Source organism: Elephas maximus, chromosome 17 (genome assembly GCF_024166365.1).
Source record: "Elephas maximus indicus isolate mEleMax1 chromosome 17, mEleMax1 primary haplotype, whole genome shotgun sequence".
Taxonomy (NCBI): domain Eukaryota; kingdom Metazoa; phylum Chordata; class Mammalia; order Proboscidea; family Elephantidae; genus Elephas; species Elephas maximus.
The window spans coordinates 15,449,636-15,463,863 of NC_064835.1; the positions used below are offsets into that span (position 1 = coordinate 15,449,636).

The 14,228-nt window shown below is 40.4% G+C and overlaps 1 long non-coding RNA gene across 8 annotated transcripts in view; it reads right to left on the bottom strand.

The window, feature by feature from the left end:
* Window positions 1–13,812, bottom strand: part of LOC126060888 (uncharacterized) — a 414,465-nt gene extending 400,653 nt beyond the window's left edge. For 2 of the 8 annotated variants that reach the window (XR_007513672.1, XR_007513675.1), the window contains exon 1: window positions 13,146–13,812. This is a non-coding gene — a long non-coding RNA (uncharacterized LOC126060888). The remainder of the gene's footprint in view (window positions 1–13,145) is intronic. The other 6 variants (XR_007513674.1, XR_007513668.1, XR_007513676.1 and 3 more) reach the window with 6 other exon arrangements.
* Window positions 13,813–14,228: the final 416 nt, after the last annotated feature.

The following is a 14,228-nucleotide window of genomic DNA, read 5'->3' on the forward strand; positions in this document are numbered from 1 at the left end:
CACTTCCACTCAGAGCTCAATCTTCACCTTTCAGTATCTTATTTCTCTTTATTGCTACCTGGTATAACACTGGAAACCCTGGTGGAGTAGTGGTTAAGTGCTACAGTTGCTAACCAAAGGGTCAATGGTTTGAATCCACCAGGTGCTCCTTGGAAACTCTATGAGGCAGTTCTACTCTGTCCTATAGGGTCACTATGAGTCGGAATCGACTTGATGGCACTGGGTTTTGTTCGGGTATAACACCCCCCATATTCAGATGAACCTGAATCTACCAGCTGGCTGAACTGAAGCGAGCTCTGATAAGATACTCAGGGGATTCAGGCAGAGTAGATCCCTGTGGTCAAAATACATGCCTTCCCAGCTCTCACCAGCCTCCCAATTTTCTTACAAAACAACAACCAAAAAAAAAAAAAAAAACCTAACAACAAACAACAAATTCTTAGTATTTGGGAAATTACTAAGAATTCTCAGTCTTACATCATAATAGGTGTTGGGAAATGAAGATTCAGACTTCTGGAGCTAGAGGCCAAGGAGATTTACAAGAAAAATAAAGCAGATATGGATCCACACCACCAAAACCTCATCTTCCTCACTCTCCATGGGTTTGATTAATGCCTTTCTGCTCCCAGCTGGTCAGAACACTCAGCCTCACCAGCCCAAACATTTGAGTAATCTGGAGTTTTTGGCTAAATTTCTAAGAATGAGCCAACATCCACCCACCATAACCCAGACATGATTTCAGAAAATATTTCTCCATTCCCAGCCTTCAAAACAGCACTGATGCTGATTATAGCACCTTCCACCCACCGTCTAAATATCTGGGTAGTATTACAGATGATTATCAAATCAGCAACTTATTTAGCAATTTAAGGGTTGGGACTGTAATGTGGAAGGAAATGTAAAGGTCAACATATTTGGGTGGAAATCATTTTTATGATGAGGAAATAAGAATCTTGTAGTCACAAAGAAGCTTGAGCTTAGGCTTAACTGAAGAGAATGAGAGCCTTGGTCTTTACCTTACAATGTCACCATTCAGCGTAACAACATAGTGAAGCAGGTGGGCTCTGAAACTGGACCCTTTGATTCAAATTCTGGCTGTACTCCATACTACTTATGTGACCTTGGACACATTAAACCTCTCTGTACCTCATAGTGTGGAGATGAGGATTAAGATGAGTTAATAGTAGTGTCTGGGTCAGAAATAACCGGCTCAAAATACTATTAGCTGTTAGCTATTTTACTCAGAGGTTTGTTGTGTTACAAGGTAGTTACAAGGATTAAATTTCACAGTACATGACACAAAAAGTTACCTCTTTTTCTTCTTATTATTCTTACTATTAGATAATCACAGAAATTTGGAATTGAAAGCAACTTTAAAGATCAAACAGACCAAAACTCTCATTATAAATATAAAGAAACTAAAGCCCATAGAGAGGAGCCCTGGTGGCACAATGGTTAAGCACTTGACTGCTTACTGAAGGTTTGGTGGTTCAAACCCACCAGTGGCTCTGTGGGAGAAAAGAGCTGGCGATTGCTTCTGTAAAGCCCTATGGGAGCCCTATGGGGTAGTCCTGTTCTGTCCTATGAGTTCAAATCAACGGCTTACAATGACAACAAAAACAAAGCCCAAAGAAGTGAAACAAACTGCTTGTGGTCACTTAACATCACGGAACTAAGTCTACATTCATTCATTAATTCATTTATATGTTCAAAATATATTACTGAGCACCAACCATGTATCAGCCCAATTCCAGGTATTGCATATAGTGGGGAACAAAAGATACAAAGTTTGTGGGATTTGAATGTTGGTCTCAATTCAGTGTAGTTTCCACTATTGTGATTGTAGCATAAAGTTGAAATAGACCAAGAACCTACCTGATATCAACCTACAAATACGCCTTTAGCTAGCTTTAACGCTTTGGATAAACAATTTTAGTGTCTGTGCCTCATTTTCCTCCGGGGTGAAATGAGAGGATTGTCTAAGATCCCTCCTGGTTTTGCGTTGGTCTCTTACTCACTGATCTAGCTCTTGTTCCATGCGAACACACACTGTACTCACCAAAGTTCTCCATCACCAAGAGAAAAAAAATTGAACACCTTTTGATAAACTACAAGGTAGTTTTTATAATTATACAACTTCAGATGGCAAGAAAACACAATAATCCCTCTAATTTCTGAAGCAAATACCACAATTTCCCGTGCTCTGAGATGCTTCACAAATTGTACACCACTTGACTCATTCAATGATGGTGATCCAAGGACGGACCTGCAAATCCAGTTAATTAACTGGAATAAGGCTGATGTCAACATAAGCCTTTTAGTTTTCCAGGGAAATGGTAAGTACTTACAAAGCATCAAAACTTTTCAGACACTCCTGTTTAAAAAAAAAAAAAAGTGTGTGTTAAATATTTAGCATTTTATAGAACATCAGGATAAAACTTTTAAGAGGTCTCTTTACTTTTGGTATTTCAGATTCAAATTTAAACCAGAGCAGAACAATTTCTCTGTGATGTTGTAAACGAAACCCATTGTTCTGTTTAGCTATGATTATCATCTGTAGTGGGCAGCTTTCAAAGATGATCCTCAATGATTCCCACCTGGATTCATGCCCTGTGTAATCCCTACCCCTCAAGTGTGAGCTACACCAAGTGACTTGCTCCTAATGAATAGAATACAGCAAAAGTGATGGAATGTCAGCTTCATAATTAGATTACAAAAAACTATGACTTCTGTCTTCCTAAAACCACTCAAGCCAACTCTCTATCGAGTCAGCTATGACTCACTGTGACTCCATGTGTGTCAGAGCATAACTGTCTTCCAGAGGGTTTTTCAGAACTGATTTTTTGGAAGAGATTACCAGGCCTTTCTTCTGAGGTACCTCCAGGTAGACTCAAACCTCAACCTTTCGGTTAGCAGCTAGCATGTTAACCTTCTGACTTGTGGAATTATCCATTGCCTTCTCATCCTTTGATGAAGCAAGCTGCCATGTTGGCAAGATGCACATAGCAACAAACTGAAGTTGGCCTCTAGAAAACAGCCATGAGGAACTGACGCTGTCAGCCCAACAGCCCACAAGAAACTATATCCTGTCAAGAGCCACATGAGCTTGGAATCAGAGCTTTCCTGGTTGAGCCTTAGGATGACTACAGCCCAGTCAACGCCTTGATTGCAACCTATGAGAGACCTTGAAGTAGAGAACCCAGTCAAGCTGTACCTGAAGCTGTAGGAATAAACATGTGCTGTTTTAAGTCACTAGGTTTTGGCATCCCAAACAATAAACACACACAAACACACACACAGCACACCTTAAAAATTAAAATATCAGTCCTAGTCATCTACAGATACTGAGATTCTTCATATATATAGGCTCATCACTATTCGTTGAGCCAAACCAGATCAAGGCACTAAGTAAAGTATATTGGTAGTTTCACATCCTTCTCTCCCAACGGAGTTAATCTAAAACTGATTTTTCTGTAAGCCTGGCCTCTTGTATTTGGGGTGAGACTCAGACACGACCATTTCCTTGTGGCTTTTCACACATCCCCTAACATGTCTGTATAATTCCAGAGAAAAGAATTATTTGAATAATCCTTTTCTGTGTATATGAGATTTTCGACAAGTTATCAAGAGGGATCATTCACTGAAGAAGGACATCACGCGTGCTAAAGAAAGATGAGGAAGACCCTCAAGGAGATGGATTGACACAGTGGCTGCAACAATGGGCTAAAACATAACAACAATTGTGAGGATGGTGCAGGATCGGGCATGTTTCACTCTGTTGCACATAGGGTCGCTATGAATCAGAAAGGACTCAATGGCACCTAACAACAACAACAATCTGTATGCCCCTACCACAATAGCTAAAACTCATTGCTGTCAAGTCAATCCCAGCTCATGGTGACTCCATGTGTTCCAAGTGGATCTGCTCCATAGGGTTTCTTGACTGTAATCTTTCCATAAGCAGATCAATAGGCCTTTCTTCTGCAGCAATGTTGGATGGGTCTGAACTAAGAACCTTTAGTTTATTAGTCAAGTGCAAACCATTTTGTGCCTCCCTGGGCCCTTAAGCCAAACTCATTGCCACAGAGTCAAATCCAACTCATGGTGACGCCACGTATTACAGAGTAGAACTGAGCTCTGTAACAATTTCTTAGCTATAATCAAAGACCTGCATTAAATATTGGCCACTTGGCTAACCCTAACTTTTGTCTGCCCCCTCTTTTAGACAGCTGGAACTGATCTTTCTACCTCCAGCCTCTATGGGAAGATATTCTCCAATTATACATCTACTGATAATTAGAAAACTGGTACCTATTTAATATCAAAGATGGAAATACAGAATCCAAAAAATTGTAATTATTTTTTAATACTTGGAAAGGACTTTATTGATCATGTTGACCTTCCAAAAGACGAGCAGAAAAACCTGTGGATCAAGCAAAATTAAATTTATTGTATGCACTGCAATAAAAGAGACAAAAACTATCTCAAATGGAATGATTAGGGAAAATGTTTATAGGGTTTTAGGCCTTGGTGTTCTTGTTAGATGCCATCAGGTCAGTTTCAACTCATAGCGACCCTATATACAACAGAATAAAATACTGCGTGGTCCTGCACCATCCTCACAATCATTGCTATGCTTGAGTCCATTGGTGCAGCCACTCTGTCTATCCATCTCACTGAGGGTCTTCCTCTTTTTTGCTGAACCTTCACTTTACCAAGAATGATGTTCTTCTCCAGGTACTGGGCCCTCCTGATAACATGTCCAAAATATGTGAGATGAAGTCTCCCCATCCTTGCTTCTAAGGAATATTCTGGCTTTTTTTACTTCTTCTAAGACAGATTTGTTCATTCTTCTGGCAGTCCACGGTATATTCAATAGTCTTTGCCATCACCATAATTCAAAGGCATCAATTCTTTTTCTGTCTTCCTTATTCTTTGTCCAGCTTTCACATGCATATGAAGTGATCGAAAACACCATGACTTGGGTCAGGCGCACCTTTGTCCTTAAAGTGGCATCTTTGTTTTTTAACACCTTCAAGGTCTTTTGCAGCAGATTTGTTCAATGCAATATATCATTTGATTTCTTGACTGTTGCTTCTGTGGCTCACCTTTCTTTGGAATGGACACAAATATGAATCTCTTCCTGTCATTTGGCCAGGTAGCTGTCTTCCAAATTTCTTTTGGACCCAAGTAAAAGGAAATCCTTGATAACTCCAATCTTTTCTCCATATATCATGATGTTGCTTATTGGTCCAGTTGTGAGGATTTTTGTTTTCCTTATGTTGAGGTTTAAGCCTTACTGGAGGCTGTGGTCTTTGATCTTCATCAGTAAGTATTTCAAGTCCTCTTCACTTTCAGCAAGCAAGGTTGTGTCACCTGCCATAGTCTGGAGGAACACCTAGCTCAAATGGTGTAATATAGTTTATAAAGAAAATGTTCTATGTTTTACTTTGGTGAGTAGCATCTGGGGTCTTAAAAGCTTGTAAGTAGCCATCTAAGATACTCTCCACTGATCTTGTCCCATCTGGAGTGAGGGAGGATGAAGAAAACCAAAGACACAAGGGAAAGATTAGTCCCAAGGACTAATGAACCACAACTACCACAGCTTCCACCAGACTGGGTCCAGCACAACTAGATGGTGCCCAGCTACCACCACTGACTGCTCTGACAAGGATCATAACACAGGGTCCCTGACAAAGCTGGAGAAAAATGTAGAACAAAATTCTAACTCACAAAAAAAGGCGAGACTGACTGGCTTGACAGAGACTGGAGAAATCCTGAGAGCATGGCCCCCAGACACCTTTTTGGTTCAATAATGAAGTCACTCCTGATGTTCACCCTTCAGCCAAAGATTAGACAGGTCCATAAAACAAAACGAGACTAAAGGGGCAGACCAGTCCAGGGGCGAGGGCAAGAAGGCAGGAGGGGACAGGAAAGCTGGTAATGGGGAACCTAAGGTCAAGAAGGGGAGAGTGTTGACGTGTCCTGTGGTTGGCAACCAATTTCACAAAACAACATGTGCATTAATTATTTAATGAGAAGCTAGTTTGCTCTGTAAACCTTCATCTAAAGTACCATAAAAAAATTAAAAATAACAAAACATAAAATACTAGAAAAACAGTATATCAATTAAAAGGCAAATAAATGTTGTAACTTAGGGGGGGGAAAGATTGTGTCATCTGCATATTGCAGGTTGTTAATTAGTCTTCCACCAATCCTGATGTCCCGTTCTTCATATAGTCCATTTTCTTGGATTATTTGCTCAGCATACAGATTGAATAAGTATGGTGAAAGGATACAACCCTGACACAGTTCTTTTCTGATTTTAAACCACTCAGTACCCCCTTCTTCTGTTCAGACAACTGCCTTTTCGTCTATGTACAGGTTCCTCATGAGCACAATTAAGTGTTCTGGAATGCCAATTCTTCACAATATTATCTATAAGTTATTACAGTCCACAAAGTCAAATGCCTTTGCAGAGTCAATAAAACATAGGTAAACATCTTTCTGGTATTGTCTGCTTTCAGCCAAGATCCATCTCACATCAGCAATGATATCCCTTGTTCCCCATTCTCTTCTGAATCATTCTTGAATTTCTGGCAGTTCCTTTCGATGTACTGCTGCAACTGTTTTTGAATTATCTTCAGCAAAATTTTACTTGTCAGGTGATATTAATGATATTGTTCAATAATTTCCACATTCTGTTGGATCACTTTTCTTTGAAATGGGCACAAATATGGATCTCTTCCAGTTGGTTTGCCGGGTAGCTGTTTTCCAAATTTCTTTGCATAGATAAGTAAGCACTCCAGCATTTCATTCATTTGTTGAAACACGTCAATTGGTATTCCATCGATTCCTGGAACCTTGTTTTTTGCCAATGCTTTCAGTGCAGCTTGGACTTCTTCCTTCAGTATCATCGGTTCTTGATCATATGCTACCTCCTGAGATGGTTGAACGTCCTCTAATTCTTTTTGGTACAGTAACTGTGTATTCCTTCCATCTTCTTTTGATGCTCCTGTCCTTCAATTTTTTTGCCTGTAGAATCCTTCAATATTCCAACCTGAGACTTGAATTTTTTCTTCAGTTCTTTTAGCTTGTGAAATGGTAAGCATGTTCTTCCCTTTTGTTTTCCAGGTCTTTGCACATTTCATTATAGTACTTTGCTTTGTCTTAGTTTAGCTTAACTAGTAAAAAAAAAAAAAAAAAAAAAATCTGCCTTGACCATTATGCTCTTTTAAGAACTATCTATATGGGATCAAATTGAAAACACCTACTAGATTAGATAAGAAACTCAAAGTGTAGTGAGTTTATGTTAATGACGGAGGAACAACTCAGAAAAGGAGGGTGAGAGTGGTTGTACAACCTAAAAATTGTAATCAATGTCACTGAATTGTATATGCAGAAACTGTTGAATTGGTGTGTTTTGCTGTGTATATTCTCAACAGCAACTACGAAATTAATGAAATTATACGTGTGTGTATGTGTCTATAAAGTCCGTTCTCATTAATCCCCAAAGTACAAAAATGAAGGAGGGTAGTTCTCCAACATAAACCAAAGGATCTCTCTTTTAGACAGAAAAGAAAAAAAAAATCTGTGCAACTTCAGGTTGTCCCTGGTGGAATTACGCTAGTTAGGGAGACATGGATGTGTTAAAGCATGAAAGTAGCAGGTCTTTGACCTAAAGGCCCAAACAGACTGAAGAGACTCCATGAGAACAGTCGATAAGAATAGTACTTGTGCAAACCTCATGCCTCCAAAACCTGACCAAAGTCCAGCTGTTAGAACTGAGGGCTCAACGAACCCTCAGGGAGAAAAAAACAAAGTTATTCTCAGGAACACAAAGACAAGTCTGAGGAAAGCTTTTTTAAGGTTTGAAATGGTGACCCAAGGTAAAGTTTGTCTAAAAGATGCGGGTCTAATGAAACCTTCTGAACTCCTCATTCCTGGGGATTGGCTTGAGGATGGGCTCCTCAAACCTCTACTCAGTCTCTCCTTGCAGACTTTCTCTAAGTGGAACAGAAATAAGCATTACCTGGAGCAAGTAGCTAAGTAGCATAGAGGTAGGGGCATTCTTTTACTTTATTTTGATGGCAAAAGTCTCTAGCCTTTGAGGGTATATTTGATTTTAAAAGTCATATAAGATCAAATCTAGTGAGTAATCCTGCTGGGTAGTAATGGTTTGAATTAAAAACAAGATGTGTCTGTGACTTAGTGAGACTGTACTTAGTTCTAAAGATAATTCCAAGGCAAATACTGGAGGGGTAAAAAAGACTAGCTGTTGTCTTCCGGAAGCCTCCACTCAACCTTACTGTATAAGTCACTTATGACTGTAATTAAGTCACTGGGAATCGTAACCTTAACATTCTATTCCTTTTTTTTTTTTCCTTTTCTTGATTGGACAAGTGGAAGTTTAGTGCAAACTATTCAGGCAATCTTGAAAGATCACGAATTTGAAGTTAGGAGGAAAGGGTGCCAATCTCCGGTGGCAACATTGTTGGCTGTGTGATCTGCAGCAACTGCCTTGAGCCTCAGTTTCCTCATTTGTTAAATTACGATATCATGTACCTTTCTCAGGATGGGTTCCAAGAGAGAATTAAGCTCAATGCCTTAAGCATCCATTATATATAATGAACCAATTTATCTCCTGTGCATCTGTAATGGTTCTAGTTATTTGCCATCCTTGGGATAATTGAAACAATATTTTTACTCAATTATTTTCTATGCTCCATGGTTCAGATACGAGCAAGTACCAAGTGAGAAAAACTGCGCGAGGATTCAATAAAATATGTTGTTGTTGGCTGTTGTTGAGTAACCTCTGTTTTTGCGCTGACAGAAAGCCAGGGAGTCTAGAACAAAGTGGGTAAGAGCAGGTAGAGAGGAAAGCAGAGATCAGATCTCAGGACTGATGTTGGTAACTATCATGGAGTCTGCTCCTGACTCAGCGACCTGCACGATCATCCCACCGGCCTACCTGCAAACGCCTACGACCTCTAGAAGGGCTGGGACACTATATACTTCATTGCAACAGAAAACCTTTATAATATGTCATAGCATTTCACAAGCCTTTGGGCAAGAGATTCTCTAATCTCAATTCCCCGCGTGATTCCTTAAATCCATTTTTCCTCTTCTCACCTCTCATCTAGTCAAGCTCAGCTAAAAATATCCTGCCAAAAAAAAAAAGAAACACAAGAAAGACTTGTCTGTGTCTCTTCAAATGGTGTTGAGGGTATGTCAGCGCGCACACACACCCCAAATTGATATAGTATCGCTGGCAGTGTCTCTTTAAAGAGGAGGTCTTTGGGAAGACAGGACGCTCTACAATAAGAGCCGTCAGCCGTGCAAGGTTCACAGCTGTTGCTGTGGCAACTCCGGCAACACTGCTTAGTATCCAAGTAAATAGTTTGTTCTCCCCACCCCTCCCCCCAAATGAGAGAGAAATTAATGAAACTTGCCATAGGCATCTATTTGGAGTTACGAAGTTTGTGAAAAATTGAGGTTTCGTAAAACAAAGAAAGAAAGCTCCCGGAAAAAGCCCACGCCCCTGTAGGGCGGCTGACGGGAAATGGAAAGGAACTGTGCGCAGCGGCCTTAGCCCGGGCCGTTGCTTTGGAGAAAAGCCCCCAGCAGCAAACGGCCAGGCAGAAAGAAAGGAAGCTGCGGGGCAGCCGCCGCGGCCCCGACCCCGCATTCCCCCCGACCCGCCTGCTCCCAGCCCCTCCACACCCCATCCTCCGCTCCCGCTCCCCCCACTTCGACCCCCTAACAACGGAGGAGCGCCTGCAAAACAAAGAAGAGGGCGTTACGCCTTTAAAAAAAAAAAAAAGGCGCAAAATAAAAATCTTTTCCCTTCGTGCAATACGTTGTTGATAGGTGATGTGTGCAAAATTAATTACAAGAAATGGCACCGCAAAAATGAGCCAGCGTTTGTCTTTCCACTGCTACGATTCCCCCTTTCTGTCCCCATCCCCGGCTCTTCTTCAGCCCGGAGCAGACAGCCGTCCCCCCCCCCACCCCCTCCGCAGCCCCAACTCTTTTATTATCAGTTGAATCACGTCTTGTGCCAAGCAAAAGGTCATTTCAGGTCATCTTGGAGATGAAAGGACCGGGTGATGTATGGGAAGGTGCTTGAATTGGCAAGGCAAAGATAAATAATTTTTTTTTTAAAGGGAGAGAGGGAGACAGGGAGAGGGAGCGAGGATACCAGGAGTTCCTGAATTCTAACAAGAACGGAGTTATTGCCAGAAAGAAACAGGAAAGATTTCAAAGCATGGTAAGCACTGCCCCATCTGTAGCTAAGTTCTTACAAAAATATGAATGTGGCTCGTATGGTGAGATGCCTGGCGAGTAACTAAAGTTTCTTATTGTTGTCACCCGGAGACTCCTTTTTGGCCTTTCATCGGAGAGAGAAATGCTGCCCACTGCGAAGGTCAATATTCTGGAGGCAAGTGCTCTGTAAAGGCATCGCCTTCAGCCCAGGCAGAGGGACAGACTTACCAGATTTAGAGCCTAGAAAAGAGGGAGGAGGGTAGCGACGTGGCCCTCCCGAGGGAGGCTCAGAACCACCAGGGTGTGTGGCAATACAGTTAAATTGTTTTAGTAGCAAGCACAGATTTCTTTGTTTGAGGATTAGTAAAAAAAAAAAAAAAAAAAGGCAAAAAAACCGTTGCTTGCTTTTGTTTTTCCTCTCCCTGCTTCGTGGGTAGTGATGACCTGGGTTTTCATCTCTCTGCGAAAGCAGACTCCACTACCTCCTTGGAGTTTTTAATTCAATGCCGTTTCAATAGACAATTGGCTGTCTCCGAATTCTTGCCAAGTGAATTTTTCCCTTAGTTCTCACTGCTGCGTTCCAATGGCTTGTATTTGCCTTACTGATTTTTTTTTTTGGAGGGGAGAGGGAAAGGAAACAAGGACTTTTTGTTGTCCTTGTTTTTGGGGTTTTTCTTTTTTTGGCAATAACACAGATGCCAGCAGCAATCTATCAAGGAAATGGGAGGTTTGGGTACTAAGTTGTTTGCTCCCAGATTCCAAGTCTTTTATATGGAGACCCCCCTAGCTCCCACCCCCTACGGCCTCCTCTATCTTCTTACTAGTCATTTCCCCTCTACCATTCCCCATCCACACTACACCCACAAAAATTTTAAAAAACAGGGAGGCTTTTAAGGCAAGCTGATAAAAGTAAGCTGAAGACTGACAGAGTCTGCTCTTCACTTTTCTTAGTAAAGAGATTTGATAAACTTAACTTGTCCAAAGTCGTTGAACTAGTAAAGGAAGGAGTCAGAATTCAAACCTGTGTCAGCCTGACTCCCAAATCCCCTGCTCTTTCTGCTACTTAATGTCAAGATTGACTACAAAGCTACATCAATCAGTACGGTATTGGCATAAGAATAGACAGAGAGATCAGTAGAACAGAAGTAAACCAAAGGAGTTGCTGTCAAGTTGGCTTTGACTCATGGTGACCCCATGAGTGTCAGGGTAGAACTGGGCTCCACAGGCTTTTCAATGGCTGATTTTTTGGAAGTACATCACCAGGCCTTTCTTCCAAAGTACCTCTGAGTAGACTATAACCTCCAACCTTTCAGTTAGCAGCCAAGTGAGTTAACTCTTAGTACCACCCAGGGACTCTGAAACAGAAATAGACCTATACATATATGGCCAATTAATTTTCACCGAAGGGACCAAGGTAATTCAAACTAGAAAGAATAGATAGTCTTTTCAACTGGTTTCTGGAACAATTGGACATCTATATGCCAAAAAAAAAATTTCAACCATTTCCATGCATCATGCATGTATTAAATTGAAATGAATGACAGACATAAGTTTAATAGGAAAAAAAATCTTTGTGGTCTTGAGTTAGAAAATGATTCCTTATACAGGACAAAAAAGCATGAGCTGTAAAAGGAAAAAAAATGAAATTCATTAAAATTTAAAACTTTTGCTTTTTAAAAGATACTGTTAAGAATATTAATAGATAAGCTACATCCTGGGAGAAAATATTTGTAAAACTTCTATCTGATAAAGGACTTGTATTCTGAATAGGTAAAGAACTCTCAAAATTCAATAATAAGACAAACAATCCATTTTTCAAAATAGCGGAACAAAGGTTTCAACCAAGAAAATGTACAGATGGCAAACAAGCACATGAAGAGACTCAATATTATTAGTCATTAGGGAAACGCAAATTAAAACCATGAGATACCACTACATATCTACTAAAATGACTAAAATTAAAAAGACTAACAAAATCAAGTAGTGGTGAGTATGCAAGATAATTGGAATTCTTACACTTTGCTGGTGACAACACAAAATGGTACAGTCACTTTGGAACACAGTTTGGCAGTTTCTTATATAATCAAACATACGCTTACCATATGACCCAGCAATCCCACTCCTAGGTATTTACCCTAGCGAAATGAAAACATATGCCCACGGAAAGATCTTCACACAAATGTTTATAGCAGCTTTATTCTTAGTTAGCCAAAACTGAGAACAACCCAGACATCTATCAACTAGTGAATATATAAACAAATTGTTGTACCTTCATACAGTGGAATACCACTCAGCAATAAAAAGGAATAAACTAATAAATGTGAAACAGCATAAATAACTCTCAAAAGCAGTAAGCTTAGGGAAAGAAACCAGATTAGATTTATATGACATTCTAGAAAAGGCAAAACTATAGTGCTTTGCCAAAGATAGGAATGGGGCCAGGGGATTTACTGTGAAGGAGGAAGGGAACGTTCTGTATCTCGCCACTGACAGTGTTTACCTGACTGCTTACATTTGTCAATGCTCACTGAACTGTATACTTAAAAAGAATGAATTTTATTGTATGTAAGTTATACCTCAGTAAAACTGACTTAACAATAAACTGAAATGACTAAGCAATGAACTGAATACATCTTTGAGCCAACTGAAAAATACTGTTAAAGATCTAATTATTTTTATTCTATCACAAGATAAGAGCAGCCTCACACTTTTTTTTTAATAAATCATTTTGTGGATTTTTTTTTTCCATTCTACATAGACCTGCACACTGGGCATAAATCTGTGCATTCGGTAGAAGAGTTCCACACCCTCTTACAGCTACTCTAACCTCTTCCTGCTCCCAAGGCAGTGGGTCCCCGAGGACAGAGATGCATACTCACAGCTAACCCACTCAGAGCTGTCTCCATTCTCCTCTGCATAGACCTGGCCATCATCCCAGGAGAAGTACACAAAGGGCAAAACATAAGAAAGAAGAGTGGACTTCATTTTCATCAGCTCCACTGTCTGATCGCGTTTGGAGAGTGGCTGATCTGATCCCCACTGGTGCAGTTATCTCACCACTGTCTACAAAACTTTGGCGTATCTCTCAGCAATCAGCCCTGTAGTCCAGAGTGAAGAATCATTTTTCTTTAACAGATCATTGACCCAGATTAAAAGCAGTTATAGACCAGACACCAAATAGATCTCCTGGTGGTGATGAATCTTGAGCCAGGTTCTGAAGGAAAATTGCAACAGGAGTTGGCAGAGAGAAAATGGAAAGAAATTGCCTAAAGCAGGGAACCAACAGGAGACACTTAGCAGGTCTACCTGATTAGTTCAATAAGACTCTTCTTTTGGAAAATGCAGCAGTATCCCACAGAGTCAACTCGCCCATGAAAAGCACATATTTTCTGTGCCTCCTGTCTCCTCCCCCTTCTAACTTTCATCATGGCCAGGCTGCTCTGCCCTTAAGTACTTGTGCATTCTCCTTCTCTACACAGAAATCACTCCTCTGCAGGATAAAGTTGGACCATTCGTTCTGATATGTAGTAATAGCTAAATCTGGTCCCAATCAGCCCCTCCACCCAACTCTCCCAGTAATGACTATTTTTCATAAACTCACTCCTCTAGCCAAACTTCACAACACTTCATTTTAGGAAGATGCCAGATAAATTGTCATTTCTATGCTTTTTACTCTTGCACACACCCCTGCAGAGAATTCTTCCCTTCTCATATAAAGCCTTTGTGTCCAGATCTTCTTTAAGAGCTTAGCAAGTCCTCAGGAAAAATCATTGCTCTAGGTGCTTGAAATCTTCTATCACCTAATCTTCACAACTGTGATGTATATATTCATATCACTATGTTCTAGAAGAGGAAACTAAAAGTAAATAGTTAAATAACTTGCTTATGGAAAAGTAGCTAGAACAGATTCAAATTTTAGCAAATCTTAATTGTACCAAAATCATGCCCTTCCACAAAGTATT